Source organism: Panthera pardus, unplaced genomic scaffold, assembly GCF_024362965.1.
Source record: "Panthera pardus isolate Hobbes unplaced genomic scaffold, ASM2436296v1 HiC_scaffold_11, whole genome shotgun sequence".
NCBI lineage: Eukaryota > Metazoa > Chordata > Mammalia > Carnivora > Felidae > Panthera > Panthera pardus.
In genome coordinates this window covers 75,013,355-75,039,386 of record NW_026526666.1, presented here as the reverse complement: position 1 = coordinate 75,039,386, position 26,032 = coordinate 75,013,355, and the positions used below count along the sequence as shown (strand labels likewise).

General features: G+C 49.5%; 2 long non-coding RNA genes across 2 annotated transcripts; both read left to right on the top strand.

The window, feature by feature from the left end:
* The first annotated feature begins 258 nt into the window (after window positions 1-258).
* Window positions 259-14,451, top strand: LOC109254874 (uncharacterized). The gene is made up of 4 exons (XR_002075003.2): window positions 259-358; window positions 1,770-1,814; window positions 8,044-8,144; window positions 13,919-14,451. It is a non-coding gene; the product is annotated as an uncharacterized LOC109254874 (long non-coding RNA).
* Window positions 14,452-24,487: 10,036 nt separating this feature from the next.
* On the top strand, window positions 24,488-25,794 carry LOC109254843 (uncharacterized). The gene is made up of 2 exons (XR_002074994.2): window positions 24,488-24,811; window positions 25,559-25,794. It is a non-coding gene; the product is annotated as an uncharacterized LOC109254843 (long non-coding RNA).
* The last annotated feature ends 238 nt before the right edge of the window (window positions 25,795-26,032 follow it).

The following is a 26,032-nucleotide window of genomic DNA, read 5'->3' as shown; positions in this document are numbered from 1 at the left end:
AAGGGTGGCGGTCATTACTATCATGACTGCTAGTGCCTGGCTTGCCAAGTCTAAATTGGGAGGCTGAAAGACTGGTTTCACTGTATCCGTGATTGATTTGGTTACATGAAACAGAAGCCCACTCCAGCTAGTTTAAGCACGAAGTGTAATTCAATATGAGGAGTCAGGGCTATCTCACAGATCTCAAGGGCAGGCAAGTCACACAAGGACCTCGCTCCTGGGACTGGCAAGCCATCAGGACGGAAGGCTCTCTGGGGGTGCCCAGCAACCCCTCCCCACTCCTCTGCCCCCCATGCTTCTTCCAGAACACTGGTTTCTGGCCTCTGTCTCAAATGAGCGTTCTGAGCAAGTCTCCTCCGTGAGTATATGTTACCTTACCTGACCTGTACCTGTACCTAACTGTCTGGGCTCTCCTCATCCTAATTCTAAAATCTGGGAATCTGACCCAGCCTGGCCTCTGGAGTGGTTCTCTCTGAGGCAGGTGCCTACCTCTGGCCAATCAGCTAGACAAGGAGGGGCTGGCTGCATAGAACAAAGATGGGCCTCATTCTCCTTCCCTGTCCACGTTGGGGTCAAATAGACACAGGCAGAGCAGATACCCAAAAGGGAACCTACTTCCCTTTGGCCTGTCCTGGGGACTAGGAGGAAGGAGGCCAGCTGGGTCATTTTTCTGCCTAGTCATTCCTCAGTGCCAAGCACCTTCAACGGTACATTTTCTCTATCAGGGATCCCTGCACCTCTGGAAACTACAGAAGATTCTGGGAGAGTCTAGTGAAGTGTGTGTAGTTTGTGCTTTTGGGGCTGTTTAAAGCTCCTGGGACTTGCCTACTTGTTTTTCTTAGTTTCTGAAGGGTGGTTTACAGACGGATCCTAAGGGATTTCCTGTGTTGTCTCCTGAGTCATGGCTCAGAAACATAACAGATAAACCTGTTGCCTTTGACCGCTTACTTCTCCCACTGATTCCATCTAGTCTCTGTGTTTTCCTTTGCTGGGTGTGACTCTTTTGCATTCAAATGCCATCCACCTCTCAAGTGGGGAAACTGAGACAGAGAGGAGAGATGAATGAATGCAAAGATACCCAAGGGTGATATGGGAAGCGATTTCAGATAGTATGTGGACAGACATGATGTTGGTCTCACAGTCGTCGTTTGTTTGTTTAAGTTTATTTATTTATTTTGAGAGAGAGAGAGAGTGCACATGTGCGCCCACGAGAGCACAGGGGGAGGGGCGGAGAGAGAGGGAGAGAGGAATCTCAAGCAAGCTCTGAACTGTCATCGTAGAGCCCTACGTGACACAAACCGTGTCCCATAAACCGTGAGATCATGACGTGAGCTGAAATCAAGAGTTGGACGCTCAACTGACTGAGCCACCCAGGAGCCCCTCCCAGTTGCATTTAAATAAACTATACTATTGCCTAAGCTGTGGCTAAATTCACTTAAGTAAAATAATCAAATAAAGAAAAACATGAAGTAAATAAGCTTATAACATATTGGATAAGGCAAAGTGACGAAAGTAATATGGTATGAGTGGAGTTTAGGAAACACTACATTGATGAATAAGTGAAAGAATGAACAGATGAATGAATGAATGAATGAATGAATAGATAATGGGCAACAGTGGAATCTTTGGGCTTTATTTCCTTATAGACTCAGAATTACTTCCCAGTTCTTGGTTTTCAAGTCAGATTCATCAGGGCCCACAAGACACAAAGCTAGCCTCACTTACCATATGGAACAAAATCTGTTTACTATACTGTTTTCATTGTTCAGGTCAGCAAATTCTGGCTTCAATGGTGACTGAGTCTACCTTTTAAGGTGAGTGTCTTAAGGTCTGGTTGCCCAGCTGCCTTTGGGGACTTATCCCTAATCTTACAGAAGGGAGGGTCTTGAGGAAACAGATGGGGTCTTTGGCTTCCCCTGGGGATCCCTAAATGCCATCTCTCTTTCTTGGCAAAACCCTGGGCCTGAGCCAGAACTGAGTAATAGAGGGGAAACCACCCTAGATGGAATGGGACAGGCCCAAGTGACCTTGGGCAAGTCCCTGCCCTCCTGCACTGGTCTCAGATGCTTCCTCTGATAAACAGAGAGTTTAACTCCACCTCATTTTTCTGTTCACCCAATAAACGTCTACTGAACTCCTACTACATTCCTGGCATTTGCTTGGCATGTGGGCAGATAGAGGAATTAGACTCAGTGCCTGGAAGAACCCATAGTCAGGTGGGGTGGGAGAGAAGGCACATATAACATATAATTACAGATACTCTTGGTCGGTGCTAGGTGATGTGGACAGTCCCCACCAGATCTGGGATCCCCAGAGTGTGTCAGTCCAGGGACAGGAATACGTGATTGACTTGGCAAGATTACAGGGCTGCACCCAGAGAGGTGTTGGCCCTTGAAGGTCAGGAAAGCCCTGGCCCAGCTTCGGAGAGCAAAGCTGGTGAACGGGGGCTTTGGACTCTGGCAGATCCAGGTTTCACTCCAGAGCAGACACCGACCAGAGCCAGCAGTTTAGTTCTCTAGGTCTCAAATTGTTCCTGTTATCAAAGGAGGATGCCCCCAAGCTCCCTGGGACTTTGGACGTTCCATAAGGTGACAGAAGTGTGGCACAGAGGCTGGCGCGTAGTGTGTGTTTCCACCGTCTGGGCACGAGGGGGCGGAGCTGCATGCCCCCCCTCCCCCCCATTCTGGGACACACCCGCACTTTGCCTCCCTGGCTGGCCTCCCCAGGGCAGACTTTCTTGCTAACGGCCTCTGGCCCCAAGAGGACTCGGCCTAGCTCTTCCTTTAAAAAAAAAATTTTTTTTTAAATGTTTATTTATTATTGAGAGACAGAGTGTGGGAGGGGCAGAGACACAGAATCCGCAGCAGGCTCCAGGCTCTGAGCTGTCAGCACAGCCCGATGTGGGACTTGAACCCATGAACCGTGAGATCATGACCTGAGCCGAAGTCGGACACTTAACCGACTGAGCCACCCAGGCGCCCTTGCCTGGCCATTTCTTGATCCCATAAATGCTACGGTGGGCTTTCCTCTTTCCAGGCTAGAGTCCTTTCCACCATGCCCCTCTGCCTTCCTGATCTGACTGTGAAATTGGTATGTGCTGAAGCCATGGGTGGGACTCCTCTGGGGAAAGCCGGGGCAGGCTGCAGATTCCTTCCTCTCTCCCCAGCAGCGGGGCACTGCTGGAGCTCCCTCCTCCTGCCCAACAACTTGCTGAGGACAAGGTGACATCCTTCCTCCCTTCTCAGAGGCAGGACTGACTGGCTTCCTAGAAGAAGGCTTCAGGACAGGCCCAGCGTCAGACGCACCCAAGGGAGGCAGGAGGAAGCTGCTGGCAGGGGGAGGGTGGGAGCGTGGGGCAGCAGTGGAAGGACAGGTTCACCCGCATTCTTGGCAGGTCCCAGGATTGCAAAGCACTTTCTGTTTTTGTCACCGACTGCCAGTCGCTTACTCTGCCAAGGCCACAGCGCACCAAGCTTTTCAGAGCACGGAGCCCTTCTGTTTGTAATTCCCGCTCTCCACAACACGAGAGATGGGTCCCACTGGCTCTGTTTTACAGATGAGGAAATTGAGGCCTCGAGAGGAAGAGTCACATGTCCAAACTCAGATGGGTTGATGGGAAGGAATCAACATTTCATCGAGAACATGCCACAAGCCAGGCCCGTTCCATACGCGAGAACCGTGCCTCCTTTCAACAGCCCAGCAAGACGCCTTGTTCAGGTTTTCCCCACTCTGCAGATGAGCTGCCCCAAACCCAACCTGGTGAACACACTTCCCCGGGGTCCCAGAACTAGGAAGCCCAGAGCCAAGATGTGAGCGGAGATCCACCAGGCTCCTGGTCCTGCTGTGCTCATTTCCCTCTCCACGGCAAAGGCTAGGAGGAAGCAGAGACTCGGAAAGGTTCAAGCTGGGCCAGGGTCACGCCAGCCGCTAGCAAGTGGCAAACGTCGTTTTCCACCCAGGTCTAACTCCAGAACTTCTGCATTTCCCGCAAAGCTGCGTGGTCTCAATAACTTCTTTTGTGGAGCAACTGACTGATACCAAATCACCACAAATGACTCAGAGACAGAAAGACCGAAAGGGCCATGAACCTTATTACTGTTGTCGTTAACGCTGTTCTTCATCGCAAACCGAGCAGGGTCAGCATTTACACCGTATGGCTCAGACGGGCAGAAATAAGACTTGTTTTCTTTTGCAGCTGAGCCTGACTTGATCACAGCTTCCCTCTCCCCCAGTTTTATTTCTGAGTGAAAGTTTATTCTCTGCACGGCAACTGAATAAAATGCATGATCCTGCGTTTTCTTTTGTTATAAAGGACATTTGAGGACAACCAGTAAAATCTGAAGTCTATAGCTTAGATAAGGGTGCTGTATAGTGGTGACTCGTGAGTATATAGGAGGATGTCCTTTTTTTTTAAATGTTTATTTATTATATTGAATGAGAGAGAGAGAGAGAGAGAGCACATATGAGCAGGGGAGGGGCTGAGAGAGATGGAGAGAGAGAGAATCCCAAGAAGTTCAGTGCTATCAGCACAGAGCCCGACTCAGGGTTTGAACTCACAAACTGTGAGATCATGACCTGAGCCCACATCAAGAGTCGGATGCTTAACTGACTGAGCCACCCAGGTGCCCCGAGGATGTCCTTGTTTTTAAGAAATACATGTTGAAGGAGGCACCAGGGTGGCTCAGCCAGTTGAGCGTCCGACTTTGGCTCAGGTCATGATCTCCAGGTTCATGAGTTCGAGCCCCACATCAGGCTCGCTGCCGTCAGCCTGTCAGCTCAGAGCCTGCTTCAGATCCTGTGTCCCCCTCTCTCTGCCCCTCCTCTGCTTGTCCTCTCCCCCAGAACAAATAAATATTTTTTAAAAATACGTGCTGAAGTACTTAAGGGTAAAGAGGTAGTGTGTCTGTAGCTTTTAAATATTTCAGAAAAACAGGATACATGCACTGCAGAAAAACACAGAAGGGGAAAGCAAATGCGGTAAAATGTTAACATCTGGGGAGTTGGGGTGAAGGGTATGTTGGAAGTCTTTGCACTATTCTTGTGACTTTTCTGTAAATCTGAAACGATGTCAAAAGCAAAAGATTTGAATTCAAAAGTGTATTCTTGTTTGGGCAAAAAGTCACATCGGGATCCAAAATCTGATGGTGTCCAACCGCCTTCCCTCAAGGATGACATCTGGGGCCTTGGGCCTGGGCTCCTGGGCAGGCTGGCCCTGCTGGTGTCAGCTTCACTCCCCATCATTTCTCCTGGCATGACTGGTCCAGCCTGGTGCTGGGCCCGAGCCTGTGTCCCTCCAGAGTGCGCTCCAGTCATGGCCTCCGGTGTCAGTGCTGTGCCCTGGGAGCCCTTCTCATCCTGACCCCAAGTCTCTCACAATCAGTGTCTTACCAGTGCTTGGATACACCCCACTGGAAACTTCTGACGCTTACCATGACCCACAAAGGCCTTGGGGGAGTCACGCTCTCATATGAGTCAGTCCCATCAGGAAAACGGAAGTCACACTGGCTGTTTTAAGAGAGAAATCTTAATGTAAGGAATTGGCTCAACAGTATTGGACAAGTGGAAAAGCAAACAGTGAGATATCAGAGCTATGACTGCAGGAAACAGATACCATCCCTCGGGATGGGGGGACAGAGGGAGAAGCTGAGATTATTAGAATCTAGAAACTGGAACCCCGACCCTTGACGAGGGCACGCCTGTGGCTGGTGTGAATACATCCACAGGGAGGCCGGTTCTGGGAATGTGAGAAACAGTTGGAAACTGGAACCAGTTGCCACTGCCGGGGCGAAGAGCTATTGTGAGGTGACGTTGCCACAAAGGAAGGGCCAGCAGGAAGCCTCGAGTCCTTTTCCGGTGGCCATCTTGTGCTCTCTAGCGCCCCCTATGGACAGAGCCTGCCATGGAAACAGCTGAAGAAACAAGTGTCACAAGACAGAACAGAGAGGTGGGTTTGGGGTTAAGAGCCAACAGCTTAATAACTGGCACTGGGAGAGGGGTGGGAAGTGGGGTGGACCTGGGCAGAGTGAATGTGAGGTTCTTTTCCTAAATAAGCCTTACGGCCATTGCACCAGTATGGCTTCCACGTGGGCCCCCGGCCCTCTGTGAGGTGATGTCCTCTCCAGCACTAGCGAGGCACAAGCGTCTTTGCTCCGGGGTCTTCTATCCACATCCACTGGCTGTTCACCCTCCCTGGGCAGAAGATTCCAGAGGCAGGCTCCAGACTCGAATCCCTTCTCAGCCCAGACAGGAAGAGCTCCTCGTCCGACACGAGGAACTTGCCTGCTCTCTCACTTCAGTAAACCTTTTATTCTCTGTCGTCCGAGTTTCATTTAAAGTGTCACATGAACGTTTAGTGAAAGAGAAGATTTTACGATTCTGGAAAAATTTTTTTTCTCCCCTGTATATGTCGACTCTTGCAAGTGAATGCCCGGCTCTTCAAAGCAATTTGGCTTCGGATCCTTTTAAGCGTCCAATCTGACATTCAGGGGGGAACAATGACTTCTTTCTCCAAGGCTGTTCTCCACCGCCCCCTCAGACAATGAGTGGAGGGCCATTAAACAGCCAGAAACATTTGGGCGAAGAAAAAAAACCCTCCATGTAAAAATTCCCAATATTATCCTGCTCCAATAACACGAAATGAGTACACACTGTGTACTCAGTGCCCTGCTGGGCACGGCCACCTTCATCCCATTTTGTCTTTTTAACAACCCTGAGAGGAAAGTACAAAGGTTTCCATGACTTTAGCCTCAGCTTATCCCCACTGTGCTGCACCACCCTTCTGGGGCCACTTCTGTCCTTTCACCTTTCGGAAAACTGAGGCCTGGCGGCGGTTACGCAAACCAGCAATGAGTACGAGTTCCAGAGCAGTCTAGCACTGGGCAAGTAACTGAACCTCCCCTCCTGTAAAGTGGGGATGTTGTAAGGGTTGAAGGTAATGCATGGGAAGTTTGGGGCACAGTGCTTGCAAAACAACAGGTATTTGATAAATGGTAATATTATTACTGTAGCTCCTAATAAAAACAATAATAAACAATGTTTATGGACGGGCTTTTATGTTGGGCACAGGGCTGAGAACTTTGTGTGTGTTAACTGTGTGAAAGCCCGCAGTCTCCCTCCATTTCATGCTGGGATACTCACCCTGCCCCACTGGGAAACCTCACTGGTCTCGTTCATGCTGCTCCCCACCCTGAGGTCACAGCTCTGAGCGTGAATAACGCCAGCCACAGGAGGACATCCATTGATCCGGACTGTGCATCCATCGGGAGGGCTGGAAACATCTACACAGCCCATCGCATTTCGTTAGTGGCGTGGTTTTCTTTCATTCCGCGGAGGGTTGTGCGAACTGCAGCTCCCAATCTTGGTGAGAGTGAACGCTTTTGTTGTGTAATTGAGGAACGTGAAGGCTTTGTGATGTTGTTATTCTCTTTGTTATTTTTTATATTATTATGTCGGATTTACCCAAGAGTTACGAGAATGGTAGGGAGAATTCACCAGCTTCCCTTAACGTGACGTGATGTTTCATACCCATGGCACGTTCTTCGAAACTAAGAAACTGACATTGGACAACACTATTAACTACGAATTGCATTTGGATTTCACCCGTTTCCCCACTAATGTCCCCTCTCTGTTCCAGGATCCCATCTAGGGTCCCACGTTGCATTTGATCATAATGTGTCCTTAGGCTCCTTCAATCTGTGACAGTTTCTCAGTCTTCCCTTGTTGTTGGTTTTTGTTGTTGTTGTTGTTGTTGTTTTTATGATATTGGCTTTTGAAGAGCATTGGTCAGGTATGCCTACCTGAGGCTTTGTTCGAGGTTTCTCACGATTAGACTGGGGTTGGGGATTAGGTTGGGGGGGGGGGGAGAATGTCCCAGAAGTGAGGTGGCCTTCTCCTTGCGTGCTACCTGGGGATATATAATAGCATCGTGTCTTGTTACTGGTGATGTTGACCTTAATCATTTGGTTAGTGTCATGTCTGCTAGGTTTCTCCGCGGTAAAATTGATGTTTTTTTTTTTTTTTTTTTTTTTCTTTTCCATACTTTAGAAGTGAGTCACTAAGTCCAGTCCTGGAGGAAGAAAATTAAGCTCCACTTCCCGGAGGGAGAAGTATCAGAGAATCCGTGGACATCTGTTCAAACCACTATGGTAATTAATATTCTGAAGAAGACACTTTGAGGCCAGGCAGATATTTTATTTCTCCTTCAAATTTCCCCCACTCTTTTCGCATTCACCAGTGACCTTGCCTGCAGCAGTTAGTGATGTGCTAGAGAAGAATACTTTTTTTTTAAGAAATTTTTTTTTTAAATTTCTTAACATTTATTTATTTTTGAGACAGAGAGAGACAGAGCATGAATGGGGGAGGGTCAGAGAGAGAGAGGGAGACACAGAATCTGAAACAGGCTCCAGGCTCTGAGCTGTCAGCACAGAGCCCGACGCGGGGCTTAAACCCACGGACTGTGAGATCATGACCTGAGCCGAAGTCGGACGCTCAACCGACTGAGCCACCCAGGCGCCCCAAGAGAAGAATACTTTTAACAACAACAAAAATACCATGGTATCCATTGTTTGTGAAAACTTGTAATGTCAATAAGCCCTTGTGAAATCCGTTTTTATACTGTATAAACCACATTAGAATCGACACGGTCTAGCTGGATTTAACACACGTTGTATTCAGGGCTGACTCAGTGCTGGGACCCACCGCTGAGGCCACATTGGCTTGGGATTATTGAAATACTTCTGCCCTCCTTGGTAAATAGTGACTGCCTACACCCCGCGCTGAGTCCCACCCTCCTCAAGTCTTGGGAAATTTCTCCTCATGTCTCCACAAATTAAAAAAAAAAAAAAGCCACACTCTCTAGACATTTCACTTGCGAGTACAGACCGAAGTTTGTGATCACCTCGCTGCAAGGGAAGAAGTATCCAGCAGGGTAATTCAAAGGTTCACCCCCGGGAGGGACGTTTTATGGGAAAAGAGAATGCCTGGAGTAGTTTTTGCTGGATTCGCTAGAAAAAGAGACCACGGCCTGATTGTGGGGAAGGTGGGAGCATGGGCTCCGGAAGTGGATCTGGGGACAATTTTGCGGATTTGACACTGTCCGGCAACGAAAGCCTTCATCTCTGGCACAGGACCGGAGCCCTCTTTATCCTTCATCCCCAGCTCAGGCTAGGCAACTCCCATTCTGCTAATCAGCCCTGTGCTCAGCTGGCGGTGAAATACTTTGAAGAGTATGCAACTGTTACCTGTGCACACAAGACGTGTTAATCATCAGTCTGCGGTTTGGTTCAGGTACAGAACTCCGAGGAAGCAGGCTTTCGAGCCAAATGGAGCTAGTTTTGAAAACCAGCATAAGATACAAGTTCTGGGGCAGTCTGGCGTCGGGCAAGTTGTCGAACCTCACTTTTTGTAAATCAGGGGTGTTTTGTGGATTTGAGATCACGGAGGGGAAGTGTTCAGCCCAGTGCCTGGAAAAGAATTTGATAAACGGTGATGCTATTAATAATAACTAAAAACATTTATTGACCAGTTACTATGTCAGGCGCGCAGCTCGACCCTTTACATGCATTAGTTACTTTAATCCTCATAATAACTGAGTTAGGGGCTTTTAGCATCACCCCTACTTTGCAGAAGATGGGAATCCAGACTCTGAGAATTCAAGTGACACATCTTATTTAAAAAAATTTTTTTTAACGTTTATTTATTTTTGAGACAGAGAGAGAGACAGAGCATGAACGGGGGAGGGGCAGAGAGAGAGGGAGACACAGAATCGGAAGCAGGCTCCAGGCTCTGAGCCGTCAGCCCAGAGCCCGACGCGGGGCTCGAACTCACGGACCGCGAGATCGTGACCTGAGCTGAAGTCGGACGCTTAACCGGCTGAGCCACCCAGGCACCCCTCAAGTAACACATCTTAAGTTCACACAGAACGCTGGTGGAACTGATTCAAACCCAGGCAGCCTGGCATCGATGCCTCTGTGATGTGGACACGCATGGGTGTCCATTAATCCCTGGCAATAACTCAGAAGCCTTCCAGAATTACATAGCCCTCGGGTTGGGAGCTCCTGCTATATACACTGCACAGGGACCTTTGGCTTCTTACGAAATATTTCTGACATCCGCAGGCTTTGGTACTTATTTTTATAACTTTACAGCAAGAGGAAGACAGATAAAAAGGAACGGAGATTCACGCAGTTACCCAGAAACAAACAGAATATCCTGAGATACCTGGCGGGCAGAGTGCAACTTTCCAGAAACAGTCATTGGACAGCACTCCCCCCCAAAGCCCTGTCTCAGGATGCCTATTAGAGAACGACTGTCCAGTCATCCATTTTCTTAGATCTCACAAAACTTCCTAAAAATCTGAAGGCAACTAACCTTGTGCAAAAACAAAAACAAAAACAAAAAACCTACCAAACAACAAAACAGGGCTTCTCTTTAATGGAAATAGAAGTGGGGGTGATCTGCTGAAAACTTGTTTTCTGTTGTAGCATAAAAGATGCCCAAAACTCCCTCTTGTCTTTCCTGCAAAGAAAGGGGTGGAAGGATGGAAGGCCTTTCGTTCAGGACTCACCCCCAGCCCGCCCCCACTAGGTGAACTGTTTTGAGTTTCCAAGTTCTGGCCCTGCTTAGGGGCAATTCAGAATCTCTGAATGAATGAATGAATGAATGAATGCATAAATAAATAAACAAATAAATTTGTTTACTTTTGAGGGGGGGGGGAGGGAGAGACTGAGCAGGGGAGGGCAGAGAGAGAAGGAGAGAGAGAATCCCAAGCAGGCTCTGTGCCACCAGCACAGAGCCCAACACGGGGCTCGGACTCATGAACTGCGAGGTCAGGACCTGAAACAGAAACCAGGAGTTGGATGCTTGACTGGCTGAGCCACCCAGTTGCCTCTGGAATCTCCTTTACAAGGAATTACCTGAATATTTGGGGCCTGGGACTGAGATCAGAAGTGCTGGCCCTGACAGCGGATGACCCTGGACACTAACAGGCAAGCCCAGGAGGTGACCAGGCCCTGCCTAGTGCAGGGACGGCGGTGCCCACGGACTCTCACTGTTTGGAGCAAGGACAGGAGAGCCACCACAGCGAGAGTGCCACACCAGGGCAACAGTGACAGTGGCATCACACGACTGCCTCTGGACTTTGAGACTCTTGTCCCCATCTTGGGAGTGAGAGTCAAGCACGTTCACTTCTCTTGGATTTTAGAAGCCCTGGCTATTCTCGAATGACCCAAAGTGGTCAGAGTAGCAGGGGAGAGGGAAGGCACTGCCCACAAAAGGTGATCCTGGGCTTTCTGCTGATCTGGCCAGCAGATGCTCAAGACAGTTTAAATTCAATTCGGATAAACAATTTTAACACCCTGCGAGGGTTTCCCCCAGTTACAGAAGTATAACCATGGCCTTCTGCCACATCCCCCCTCCAGGGGACGATGTCTGCTGGAATGAGGAATTGGCAAGACTCAGCGCTCCTGGTCACCAAGTTTTTCTTGTCCCCATCACGCATCCGTGCTTGATTCGTGGGCGTCCACAAAGCCCCTTTGTGTGTGGCCAGCAGGAGCCCGGGCAGTCGGAAGGGCCGGGGCTGGCACTGTCCTTGGAGTTTGCAGAGAGAGGTACCTCTAGCGATGAGGCTCAAGCCAGGAAAAACAGGTCCAGGAGGAAAAATAACCTGCCACCAAAAAGCCAGTCTTATGGAAGAGGAGTATCACATTGGACGATCACTCATGCGACACAGCAGGACTTTTCATTATTCATTGTGTTTCGAGACAAAAGATCTTTCTGTTCGGCTTTGTACTGAATCATTTTTCAACTACCTGGAGATGGAAACCATTTTTGAGAGCCCTATAGGAGCAGCCTCTGTTGGCAACTTGCAGCCACCCTTAAGGAGGGCCTAGTTCTTTGGCCAAGACCCCCAAGGCCAATCCAGGTACCCCATAAAGGCAGAGCCAGTGTTACTGAAGATTTGGAACACGGGCTGACATTGTGCATCCCGGAACACAACTCACACAAATGCTGATCAGACTCTTCCTTCCTACCCCAGTATGTCCTTCTTGGCTGCTGGTTCCCCATCTCCTATTGCCCCCTCACCCCTGCCTGCACCCAACTCCCTGGTCCATGTCTCCCCATCACCCCTCCCGCCCAACAGAAGCCCCTCTAGGAGCCTCAGCGTTTACTCTCCTTGGTTTGGGTTGTAGGGGATGTAAAGAAATACTTTTCCTCTCTCGTGGAGGTTTTTTTCTATTCCCTTTGACATTAGTCGACACAAATGCCATTTTTCCCTCCCCCAGATCAGCAAACACGAACTCAGTCTCTAGCATTTGAAGACAGAAGACAATGGTGATAGAGGCAAGGCTGGAGAAGGAAGTGATAATCTGCTTCCATGGGGCAGGCTCCCGGCTCTGGTCTGGTGGCCTGGCTTCAGCCTCGGGCTGGACCTCGTTCCGCTGTGTCCCAGGACTGGCACCTGATCGGGTGTCAACAAATGTTCGCTGGACGAATGCTCTTGGGCACGCCACCTCATTTTCCAGCCTCAGTTTCCTCATTTGGAAAAGGAGGACAATAGTCTCTTTCCCTGTCTACTTCTCAAGGTTGGGGTGAAAAGCAGACGTGAGTTAAAGGGAGGCATGTCGGCGTGGCTGACTCTAGCCTCGCGTCCTGCGGTCTCCGTTTTGGTTTCCTCAGAAGGGCCCCATCCTCTGGCAAGGCAGAAGCGGAAGCCACTTGGGCAGGTGCATCTGTAGCAAGTAGAGGTCACCTTGGCCACCTTCAGCTCACCCTCCCAGCGCCTTCCGTGGACCCTGCTGGCCTCAGACCTTCCCCCTTTTCCTGTCGCCTCATCCATCCGGTGTCACACCCCGAGTCTGAGACAAGGCTGCTCTCTAGGGGTGGATTTTGGTGCCCCGACAGTGAAACAGGCTGCCTCCGGGAGGTGGCCTGCCCCTCTCCCTGGAGGTGGCAGCTGGGAGGGGGGAAGGGGGAAAATTTTGGACTGGGGAGGAGCTGCCTTCGTTGTTTCGCACCGTCTCTGCCGCGTCCTCCACTGACAACCCTCCTTCCAGCATCCTAACTGGTGCAGACACTATGCAGTTTTCAAAGCACTCTGCACACACGATCTCTTTGGATCCACCCCGTAATTCCTACCTGCGATGAGGGTGTTATTAGTCCCATCTTTCAGATAAGGAAACTGAGGCTGGGAGAGATCACAGAGCTGGGACTTAGGCTCCTGTCTTCTGCTTCATGAAGCCAAGTTGCTGCTGCTCTGGATAATCGAGGCCCTCGGGCAAATTCGCCCCATGACCGTGGGAGAGTCCAAGGGCACCCCCTGCAGGGGAAGATGGGCCCGGATGTCCTCTGGAAGCACCCACTCCACCCCCCTCAACACGCCCGGGGTTTTTTTTTTTGTTTTTGTTTTTGTTTTGAAGCTTCTGGAAGACTTGGGTGTGGCTGCTGTGGGGCCAGAACAAGGCCCCGGCAGGCGCAGCTCAGTGCTTCGCGCTCCCACCCTGCTGTCCAGGTCCCCTCGCCAGCACGCCTGGCTACTCCCCAGACAGCAGGACGAACAAGCCTCCATTGATTCTGCATCGTGGCTAGAAGAATGCCCCTTTGTTGAGCACTTCCCCCTCCTCCTGTGTGTCTTTGCCCACAGGAGAGGCATTCAGGTAGGAAGCAGCTTCGCCACGGTTCCTCCTGCAGGGACCCCAGAGGGAAGCAAAGGACAGAATACCATCCCAGGTCCCGGAGGAGGCCTGCCTGTCCTGCCTTCTCTTCTCTCGAATCCTCTCTGTCATTTCCCGAGCTCTCTCCACCCTTTTCTGTCACCCTGGCATTACTTGGTGGTGGGGGGTGGGGAGTTGGGGGGGGGGGGTTGAGGGGGCGGGGTCCAGTCCCAGATCTTTCAATGTTCAAATCTTCCCCACCTTTCAAGGTCCTGCTGGCACGCCTGCTGCTCCATGAATCCCCACCAGAACGGGAAGCTTGTCAAGAGGAGGAAGCATGGGCTGTTCCTCTCTGTCCCCCTGTGCCCAACCCGGAGCTTGTTCTTGAAGCGACACTTCAGAGTCTCAAGGAACAAATGAACTGACTTCTGTCGGTGGCTCTACCACCTCCCAATCACCCAGACCTGAAACCTGACCAGCCCAATGCCTGGCTGGTCACAAGCTCTGCTGATTCTCCCTGAAAAGCCACCCCGACTTCTCAGTCTGGGCTTCACAGCCCTCCCCAGGCTGGCACCAACCTAGCCAACTGCGTCCCGGGGGTCGCCTCCTTCTGCCAGCCTGGACTCTCCACTGCTCACTCATCCACCCACCTCCACGCTATTTACTGAGCCCATACTGAGCCCTGCCATTGCTCCAGGGGCTGGGGATGCAGGGGACAGGCAGACTGAGTCTTCTCCCTCAAGGCTCTCACAGTCTCTTGGGGGTAGACGGACAATAAATCGGTGTGCAAATGACAGAATAACACAGCATCGAACAGTGGGATAAGTGCTCTGGGGAAAAGCACGCGGGGTAAGGGGATGGGGAGTGACGACAGGGTGTGTGTAGCCAGGAGGCAGCGACTGAGGCTGGGCAGGGGCTGCGTCGGAAGGTGGGTGGGTGGGGGTCACCGAGGAATGACCAGCCGCAGGGAAGAGTTTGAATCTTCCTCGGGGCGCCATGGGAAGCTGCTGTTCTGCCAGTGCATCGTGTGCGTTCCTAACTCCGGGCTTTGTCCCACTGAAATGCCCTCCCCAAGCCTCTCCAGCTGCCACTGTCGCGCTAGGATTCCGGGACGCAATGCTGGTCTCGCCAGCATTCCGAAGCCTCGCCTTTTTCCTCCGGAGTGCGGTCATCTCTCCTGCCAGATTCCCAGGATGCCCCTCTGGTCTTGGGGCTTAAGTGCCTCGACGTATCCAGTTCAGGTTCTCAAACATTTACTCGGCACCCGCTATGTGGCAGGTGGCTCACCCAATCCCTGTCACCTCCCCTTCTCTATGAGGTTCCTATCATGCCCAATCTTTACAGACAGGTAAGAGGAGGCTCAGAGAGGTTCAGCAACTGATCTGTGACCTCATATTTAAGGAGTGGGGGAGGCAGGATTTGAAGGGACAGTATCTGACCCCACAAGTCCAACTCCTTTCTCACCGGCCCCAAGCTGCTCCTCCCCTTAGGTAACTTGGTAATGGTATTCAGGGCCCTCCAGGCCTGCCCCTGATCTCCTTCCCCACCTTCTCTTCCACAGGGACTCTCTGCTCCCAGGGACCACCGGGACAGGCACCCTGCCCTTCTGTGCATTTCTTGCCTGTGTGATATGCCACTCGCGGCTTAATGAGCACACCCACAGGTGACCACCTGGGACAGGGGCATCCAAGGATGGGCCCTGCCACCACTTCTCTCTCCCCCAAGTCAGGGAAAGGCCTCACTCTAACCAACACCCTCACCCCAGGGCCACTCAGTCATCCGGAGAACCAGGGCCCATGACTTTGGAAAAGTTGCCATATGCTAGGGTTGTGTTATCATAAATGCAACTATTTCTCCAAGGCCTGATGATGTGGGGAAAATCATAAAGTCCTTTGCTATATACTCTTTACTGGCACTGACCAGTCTTAAATTTTTCCTTTTTTTTTCTTTTTTTTTGGTTAAATTCAAGATGCCAGGGCGTCTGGGTGGCTCAGTCGGTTGAGCATCAGACTCTTGTTTTCGGCTCAGGTGGTGATCTTGAGGTTTGTGGGATCGAGCTGCCAGCGCAGAGCCTGCTTGGGCTTCTCTCTCTTCCTCTCCCTCTCTTTCTCTCTCTCAAAACAAATAAATAAACTTAAAAAAAAAGATGTCAGTGATAATAGTAAATAATAACAATAGCTACTTTGTCAAGGTTGTGCAAGACGCGAGGAGCCTGCTGGCCACCTTACATACACTACCTCATTCAACCCTCCTAACAACCCCAGCACGCGGGTGTGATTATTATTCTCTTCTTACAGATACAGGAACTGAATCCCAGAGAGGGAAAGCAGCTTGCCTGAGGTCACAGAGTTGATAAATGCCGAAGTTCAAACCGCAGCTCCAACCCTGGTCTGGTGGACCTTGAGGTCTTTGACCTCAAGCTCTTGCAGCCCATCCTGCCACTGGTGTTTGGGAGACCCATCACAGGCGGGGGTCGGGGGGCGGTGGAGGGGGGCAGGTGTAGTTACTGGGGCTTCTGAGAGAGGAGACGGCGACCGGGCTGCTCAGGACCCCGTGAAAACACAGGTCTCGGTGCCAGGCACAACCTGGCTCTGCGTCCTGCCTGCTGTGTGTCCTTGCTCATGTTGTTACCTTCTCTGTGCATTCATTTCCTCCCCTGTGAAATGGGATGATAGTAAGCCCTCCCTTTCCATCTGCAGTGGGAAGGAAGCACGATGATGTTCGTGATCGTGTTTTGAGGCCACGAAGCTCAGTGTCTTACTACCCACTCCCCACACTTCCAGGATGAGTGAACAGAGGGGAGAGGCTGGAGAAGCACTGGGGGAAGGGGGAGAGGAAAGTGCTGGACTGAGCCTTTTCTGTGTAGACGGAGGCAGGTGAATGGCTTGCTCAGCCAACCTCACATGACGAGAGGAACCAACTAACTAGGTCACCTTGCAGGAGGAAAGAGCTATTCCGGGAGCTGCCTGCCGCCTCCCGGAGCAGAAGCTGCAGAACTGGGCTATTTCAGGGGCGGCACAGAGAACTCATCCGACAACACTAACTTGGATCCGGCCCCTGCCTTTGTGCCTCGGGCCATGAGAGGCCAGGTGGGCTTTGGGGGGGGGGGCGCACTGTGCTGGTGCCCTCTGTGTGGCGTCGGCAGTGGCAACCTGGGACCATCACCCCACGACCTTCCCCGTCCCCTGGAAACAGCCATCCCAGGCGAGGATGGTGAGTGAGGACAGCAAGACGCCAGGCTTGTTTTCCCCTGCCTGGCTGCAACTCTCAGCTCTTCCGTGCGGTAGTCCTATGACACGGGGCCATTTGGTTTACCAGTCCGGGCTTGGGTCTCCCCACCTGTAAAGTGTGGTGTTCCCAGTAATCCCATAACTCAATCCCAGCACTTCTGTGACTGTCTCACTCACTTCTTGTCCTGCATTAAGGGGTAACGGTGCTTATGCCCTAGGACCGTTTTGAGGATTAAAGGAGATAATGACGTAAAGCACCAAGCACAAGGTCTGGCCAGAGGAAGTGCTGGATAAATGGTTATAGTTCCTAACTGGGCTTCTGGGGTATTCCATGCCGTAGTGGTAGCCGTGGGAAGGACAGTGGATTGTTCTGCCGGTTTGAAAAGAAGGCTGCGCGTTGCTGGATGGGGTGGGGGACAGGTGGAGGGAGAGATTGTGCTGCAGAAGCTGGGCTTTGGGGGCACAGGCTCTGGCTCTGTAAATGCCATAAAGAGAAGGATCCTTTTGGAAGGAACTTGGGGCTTTGACGCCAAGGACCGCCCTGTGCGAGAAGCACTCAGCTCCGTGCCGCATGTCTGTGCTCTGAGCTTCAGGTGCCTCGTCTGCAAAATTGGGGAGGAGGCATTTATCCCCGATGCTGTGGCAAGGAACAAACGAGGTCATTACCGCAAAGCCTTTGGCACAGCACTTGGCACCTAGTAGGCGCTCGAGAAACACCAGCTGTAATTTGTTCTCTCCCTTGGTGCCCACGGCGACCCCATGCAGAGAATGTTACCATCTCCACTTTGTAGATGAGGAAATAGAGGCACAGAGAGGTTAGGTAGGGTCCCCGAGGTCTCACAGGAAACAATCTTGTCAAGATTTGAATCCAGTCTAACTCTGGGACTTGTGCTTTTTGCCACTTTGCCTGGGATGTGGCAAGTACAAGACGAAGTATATATAGACATGCAGTTACAGACGTGGGACCGGTGCCCAGCATGGCGCAGTTATGTAATCAGTGGGCAGCAATGCACCTGTTGCTCTTATAATTATTCATCTCATCGTGACCATCATTCTGAAGCGAACTGGAAATTATAAAGCTTGAGGGTGGCTGGTGAAGGTCGAGGGTACTCCAAGATACTAGAAAAGACAGTAAGAAATCTGTCAAAAATAAGGGGCAAAAAAACTAGAGTCATCAGTAGCTTCCTTGCAACGTTATCAGTTAATTGCAAAAAAAAAATAGAAAAAAAATGTACGTATCAAACAATGAGGGAGTGATTTGGTAAATCATGGTTGATCTCTTTGTTGGAAAATTACACACCCATTTAAAACTATGATAATCTGACTTAACATGGAAAATGTTTACTTGCAATTACTGTTAAAGGGAAAAGGCTGGTATAAAATTATATTTCTGCTCTAATTATACCTCTATTATAACTATCACCTGCATGTGGAGAAGAGTTGAAAGGGAACATGCAAACAGGTGATGTGTTAAATGCTGGAATCGAGGATTTCTTATTTTTTGCAATTGATTTCATAATTCAACCGTAATTTACTGAGTATTTACTAAGTGTCAGTCACCATGTGAAGCATGGTTATTAATGTGGGTTATATTAGGATTATACTAGCAGGAAGACTTAAAGAGAAAACAGGTTTTGCTGTCTTTTAGGATATTCTGGGGGGGGGGGAGGGAATTGAAAGCGGATGTGACGGCTTCAGGGTGTCAGGGGGCCCGATCTCTCTGTCTGGTGACTCTGCCATCCCTAAGGAGTTGTTCTTTTCCACGTGGTCCGATAAGACCCGTTCACCTTCCAGCCTGCAGGAGGAGGATGAGAACGGGAGGGCATGCCCCATCCCAGGAAACATATGACTGGCAGTGGCTCATAACCATCCCCATTCTTTTTTTCTTCTTCTCCTAATTAAAGTTTATTGATTTATTTTGAGAGAGACAGAAACAGTGTGAGTGGGGGAAGGGCAGAAAGAGAGAGAGAGAGAGTGAGAGAGAGAGAACCCTAAGCAGGCTCCTATGTGGGGCTGTCAGCACAAAGCCCTATGTGGGGCTCGAACCCACAAACCGTGAGATCATGACCAAGATCATGGTCCAAGAGTTCATGAAACCAGGAGTTGGATGCTTAACCAACTGAGCCACCCAGGCTCCCCTCATACTATCCTCGTTCTTATGCATTAGTCAGAACTTTGTCACTTGGTCACCCCAAGCTGCAAAGTAAATTGGGACATGTCGTTACTTTGGGAGGCCATGAGCCTAGCTAAAAATCCAAGCTAATGTAGAAGAAGAGAGGACGGCACCTGGGGGACCTCTTTTGCAGCATGCCAAGCTAAGTGAGTTGAGGCCACGTCCCTGAAGAACCCACTGCCCAGTGAAAGGGAAATGCATGTCAAGAAATGATTACAAGACATTCAGAGAAGTGCTGGGATTGAGTTAAGGGATTACTGGGGACAGGTGGTCAACACTGTCCGGTGGGGCGTTAGCAGCTCCAACCCCTGTGAAGATTTTGCCTTCACGGGCAGCCACCCAGTTGGTACCGTGTGGCACTGAGCTCCCTCCCCAAGATCTGACAGTCCTGAGCAGGGGTGAGTGCACTCTAGACCCAAGCTGGGACCATCCAGTGTCTTCGAGGATGGTGAATGCAGTAGAGAGACACAGGATCTGGTCACAGTAGCCCTGTCCCCAGAAGGACCCTGGACCTGTTCTTCATACTGATTGTTTATTCAACTCCTCAGCCTTCGATCTGTGATGTGCCTCCATAGCCTCCCAAGAAATCCATCAATTTCCCCTCCCTCCACTTTTTGTTTTTGTTTTTGTTTTTGACTTAGAGTAGCCACCTGAGACCAAAATAAGCTGAAGTAATTCAGGGGTCAGGATAAGTTAACAAGCAGTTTTGCTGAGATTCAATTCCAAGCGGGTATTTTCCCCCAGGTGCATTGAGAAGCCAGGAGGGTTTTAAGGAAGGCAGAGGGGAAGGTTTTCCAGTCAGGGACTCAGCAGTATATAAATCTGGAAGCCTTTTACTTCTGTTAGTGGTTTATTGATTATGTAACAAAACGACCACCGGAGAAGAGAAGATACGTAACAAAGACACTGAGGGATCGGGGGCTGGCAGCCCGTGGCAGAGTTCTGGATGAGGAGGCTGGAGTTCTGCCATCCAAGGGAGACCTGGTTTCTGGGTGATCCTAAGCACACAAGGAGGTGTTTTGGGATCTGTTTGTTCAATTCGAGGAGGAAAATCCTTTTTACTTAAGTAAATAAAAAAAGTCACAGCAATATCTATGAAAACTTTATACCATTGCTCTCTCTCAGACCTGTTTAACCCTGTGGTGTAACCGTTAGCTTTTTCCTCCCCGACCACCCTCTGCAGCCAGTCTCCCTGCAGATCCGAGAGCCCAGGACAGGTGTCCGAGGCCATCCACTTCTCCCCCACCAACCTGGCCACCCGCTTGTCTGAGCCCCAGACAACTGCTTCGTCTTCTGACTGGCCTGCCTGCTGTCATATTGTCCCCTTTCAATCTATTCTCTACAAATCAGCCAACGTGATCTTTTAAAAAGTCAGATCAAGTGAAAGAAGCCAGTCTGAAAAGGCTACATAGTGTATGATTCTAACTACATGACATTCTGGAAAAGACAGAACTATGGAGACAGTAAAAAGATCAGTGGTTTCCAGGGTTTTCATAGGGAGGGAAGGATGAACAGGTGGAGCACAGGTGAGTTTTTTGGGGGGTGAAATTATTCTATATGATATTGTAATGGTGGAAAGATGTCATTCATTACCCTATTTGTAGAGCACAGAATAAACCTTAATGTAAACTGTGGACTTTAATTAATAATAATGGATTAATACTGGCTCATTAGTTGTATCAAATGTATCACACTAATGCATGGTGTTAATAATAGGGGAAATTGTGTATGTGTGTGTATGTGTGTGTGTGTTGGGGGTACAAGGGTATATGGGAATTCTCTGTACTTTCCCCTTAAGTTTTTAAGTGCCTGGGTGGTGCAGTCAGTTACGTGTCCAACTCTTGACCTCTGCTCAGGTCATGATCTCATGGTTCGTGGGCTCTGCACTGAGAGTATGGAGCCTACTTGGAATTCTGTCTCTCCTTCTTTCTCTGTCCCTCCCCCGCTCGTGTGTGTGTGTGTGCGTGCACGCGCACATGCTCTCTCTCCCTCAAAAATAATGTTTAAAAAAAAAAAAAACTACTCTAAACCTAGAACCTAGAACTACCTTAAAAAAATAAAGCCTAAGGGCACCTGGCTGGCTCAGTCGGTTGTGTCTGACTCTTGGTTTCAGCTCAGATCATGATCTCACAGTTCGCGGGTTCGAGCCCTGCATCGGGCCCTGCAGCTGCCAGCATGGAGCCTGCTTGGGATTCTCTCTCTCTCTCTGTTTCCCACCCCCCACCCCCCTGCTTGTGCTGTCTCTGTCTCTCTCAAAATAAATAAACGTAAAAAAAGTAATAATAAAGCCTATTAACTTTAAAAAGTCAGATCATGCCATTTCCCTGTTTAGAACTCTCCAGCTGCTTCTATCATATTTTGAAACAAATAATAAATTATAAAAAAATAATAAAACTCTATGGTGAACAAACTGAGGGTTACTGGAGGGGTTGTGGGAGGGGGGATGGGCTAATTGGGTAAGGGGCACTAAGGAATCTACTCCTGAAATCATTGTTGCCCTATATGCTAACTCATTTGGATGTTCATTTTAAAAAAATAAAAAATAAAACAAGTAAAAAAAAAAAAAAGAAGATAATTTTAGCACCAAACCAGGCCTTTGGGATTTAGCTTATTTCAGTTCATTCAATAAACATTCATTGTGTACCTATTTTATAAAAATATTGTGTTGGCTACTTAAATCAGGGGGATTTACAAAGGGGAAAGTACAAAGGGGAAAGTACAAAGATAAATAAAAAATGTATCTTGACATAAAAATAATAATAATAAAACTCTTCCTCTGGCTGATGAAGCTTCCAAGATGTGGTCCCTTCCTCACTGTCTCCCTTCACTAACCGATACTCCAGCTGTACGGGGTTTCCCTCTGTGGGGAATATGCTCAGTTGATTCCCCTGTGAGGGTCTTTGCATTTGCTGTTTCTTTTGTCTAGATGCTCTACCCCTGATGTTCAGATGGCTGGTTTCCTCTTATCATTCGGGACTCGGTTAATATGTCAACTCCTTAGAAGGCTGTTAACAACCAGTCAACTGCTTGCCATAGAACCCTCTTTTAGTTCTTTGCATGAATTACTGGCTGATATTTTTCTTGCATGTGCATTTTTGTCTTTGTTTAGTGTCTGGATCCCCACTAGAATGTAGTTGCCCTGGGAACAGGGGTCTTTTCTCCCTTTTCCATTGCTTTATCCCCAGCTCCTAGAACAGTGCCTGGCATATCAAAGGTGCTCAATAGATACTTGTTGAATGAATGAATGAATGAATGAGCGAACGAACGGATGAATTTGTTGAAACCCACATAGGGTTAGGCCTGAGCTGGCTCCTGGTTCCTGCGGAAGCCAAGGCTCATGACCCCTGGCATCTCACAGTTTAATATACGAAGATTTATACTGAACGTCCAGAACAAAATATGGAGTGGTTTGCACGGCCATGGAGTCAGTTAGTCTGGGTTCAAGTCCTGGCTCTGGTCCATAATAGCTGTGGTCTATAAACCACTCAGAAATGTTCCTAGAGCATATTACATACTTAACAAATGCTAGTCATCGCCTCTCTGAGCCTCAGTTTCCTCAGTTTTCAAGCAGGGAAAACAGCACACAGCTTTGCAGAGTTAGAAAGAAGACCAAATACATGTGTATGTGTAAAGCATGAACACAGTGGCCAGATGCGTAAGTGGACAATAAATGTTAGTTTCTCTCTTTCCTCATATCCGTTACCCATGTGAGCCGCAGAGATGGCCTCCTACCCCCCAGCCGTGGTCAGGGCCCCTCCCTGCTAAACAGTCCTTTACTCTTCCAACGGCCTCTAGCATGAGGTCAAAATTTGGGACACCCCAGGATATTTTAAATTATATTTTTAAGTGTTTCTTTATTTTTTATTTTTATTTTTTTTAACATTTTTTATTTATTTTTGGGACAGAGAGAGACAGAGCATGAACGGAGGAGGGGCAGAGAGAGAGGGAGACACAGAATCGGAAACAGGCTCCAGGCTCCGAGCCATCAGCCCAGAGCCTGACGCGGGGCTCAAACTCACGGACCGTGAGATCGTGACCTGGCTGAAGTCGGACGCTTAACCGACTGCGCCACCCAGGCGCCCCAGTGTTTCTTTATTTTTGAGAGAGCGAGAAAGAGAGAGAGAGAGAGAGGGAGAGAATGAGTGGGGGAGGGGCAGAGAGAGAGAAAGGGAGTCACAGAATCCAAAGTAGGTGCCAGGTTCCGAGCTGTCAGCACAGAGCCCAACATGGGGCTCAAACTCACAAGCTGTGAGATCATGACCTGAGCTGATGAAGTCAGACACTTAACCGACTGGAGCCACCCAGGTGCCCCCACCCCAGGCTATTTTACCCGCCCCTTTTTCTGCCATCTCTCTAAGGTTTTTTTTTTTTTTTTTTGGAGACAGAAAGATATGGAGAGATAGAGTACGAACAGGGGAGGGGCAGAGAGAGAGGGGGAGAGAGAAAGAATCCCAAGCAGGCTCTGCATCGTCAGAACGCAGCCCCACATGGGGCTCGAACCCACAAACCGTGAGATCATGACCTGAGCATCCGGAAGTCGGATGCTCAACTGACTGAACCATCCAGGCGTCCCTCTTTGTAACTAATGTGTTGTCAGGTTAATAATAAACGAGTCTACAGCCATTTTTGGAGATGGTATCCCTGTTTTGTAGACGCAATGCACTTTCGTATACTAAGGGTTCTGAGAAAGCCTTCAGGAAAGAAATCTGTTTACCCTTGTTCAATCCAGAATTTTCCAAATGAGTTTGACTGTGAAACCCTATTAATATCCCACAGAACATGCTTGTGTTTCCGGAACACCCTTTGCAGTTTCCTGCCTGCACACTCTGCATAGGTTGGTCGTGCTCTCCCACAAAGGCTTCCTCCCCAGCAAAATGGACTAATCCCTGGAGGCCCGCATTGGAGCCCTCTCCTCCGTCTGGTAGGGTGAGGCCCTCCTCTGGGCGCCCTCAGCTCGGCGTGCGTGCCCCTGCTCTAGCCCTCTCACCCCAGCATGCGGGCGCCCCTCCCAGGCTGCTGGCTCCCACCCCCAACACCCCAGTGTCTGCCTCCCTGCTCCCCTTTCCTCTGCCCTCCAGCCCATTTCCGTCCTCTTATCTGTCCTCTGTTCTTGGAGAAACATCAAAAACACCTCCTCTGAGAACCTCTTTTGTATGTTCCCGTCAAGAAAAATTTCTCTTTTCCTCATGCTCTTAGAGTTAAAGCTCCAGGAGGGTAGGACCCATATTTTTAATTTCTCTCTCTGGATTTCAGTTTCCTCACTCTTCAAACAGGAAAGATACAGATCTATCTCAAGGGGTTACTGTGACGATGTAAGTGCTTAGAATATTACCCAGCACATAGTAAGGCCTGTAGGCACGTTGGCTATTATTGTAACACGTGGTTTTTTGTTTTTTGTTTTTTTTTGCCTCGCAGAGATTGCTGTCTTCGGGGAAGACAGACACTGAAAAACTAATTATACAAATAACTACCTGTTTCTGAGATGTATCAGGAAGGAAAAGGAAAGTGCACAATGGGGGTATGAAACAGATGGCCCGGACTCGCCCGGAGGGTCAAGGGTAGGTCACATCTCACGGGATATGACATCTAAAGCCAAGACCGAGGAAGCGCAGGAGACGCCGGGCCAAGCGGGAATTGAAGGGTGTTGCACGCAGGGGGAAGAGCATGTGCAAAGCCGCAGGAGGGAGCTCGGCATTTTGGAGGGACTCAGAGGAGGGCAGAGCGATGGAAGCTCAGAGAACAGGGGGGCAGAGGTAGAGGTGAGTGTGCAGGGTGGGGCGGGTCCCGCGGGCCTTGCGGCTTCATTCGCGGAGGTTGGGAAGCCTTTGGGGGTTTTGATTAGGGTGGGTGATCGTAACAAACCATTCCGGAGACTGGTGGAGAACCCCAGGGGGAGACTAGTCTCTGGCGCTTATGTTGGGGTGTAGGCTGTGGGGAAAGAGATGCATGTGTCAGTGAGCGGTTCGGAGATCAGAGAGCAGTCCAGAAGGCGCGCCCCATCAGACTGGGAGCAGGGGCAGAGAGACGCGGCGCCAATGCGTGTAGATTCTCCATCCGAGCACCTGGAGAAGGGAAAATGGTCCCGCTCACACGCGGAGGGACGTGATGACCCCAGTCTGAGCTGGAGGGCGCAATGGGTTTAATAGTTTAAGGGGAGTAAAAAGAATACGTCAAGCCAAATCGTGGCGTATGAACGATATAAAGGTAGGGGAAGTAATCATAGGTTGAGAAGAGACTTTGGGTTGGGAGTCTGTTCCTTTGTTTCATGGAAAATAAGGCTGCAGATGGAGGTTGTTTGAGTAGAGAGATGTGCCTGGGGAGCTTGGCTGGGGTTTAGGCCCACAGCAGCTCCCAGTAGATTGGGGCTCTTACCAGCCCTGAAATGGGTGGAGAATCTGGACAGGAACCACAGTGCAGACATGCTCTGGCGTCACTTACGTGATTTCACTCGCTCACTCACTCATTCACTCAACAAACATTTGTTTATTTTTCTATCAATGTTCTAGGGCTGAGGCATTTAAAGGATCCAAAACTCCCTTAGCTTCTGCCAGAGGAGACACCTGATAAACACATCAGCGTATAACGAATCTCAGGTCAAGTGCTACAAAGGAAAAGAAAGGAGGGTCCCAGACTGGAAAGTGACAAGAAAGGCTCTCTGAGTCCAGGGGAGAGGCGTTTGAGTCTGTCTGAAGGAGAGGCATCTGGGTTTCAATAAAACCACTGAGAAATCACAGATTGCTGATTTGGAAGTCTATGTAAGGGTACCTTCTTGTTTTTTGTCATCTTTAAATATATATTATTAGATAACTGGCAAGCATATTAAATAACGGACATAAATATTAAATATTAAATAACTGATGCAAATATGAAAAGTTAGTAGAATATGAAGTAAAAGCCTTAAAAATGAACAATGAAATCAATGAAGAAAATTGTAACCAAAAAATTTCAGATCATTCCCAAAGCAGTACCCATCCCTAAGA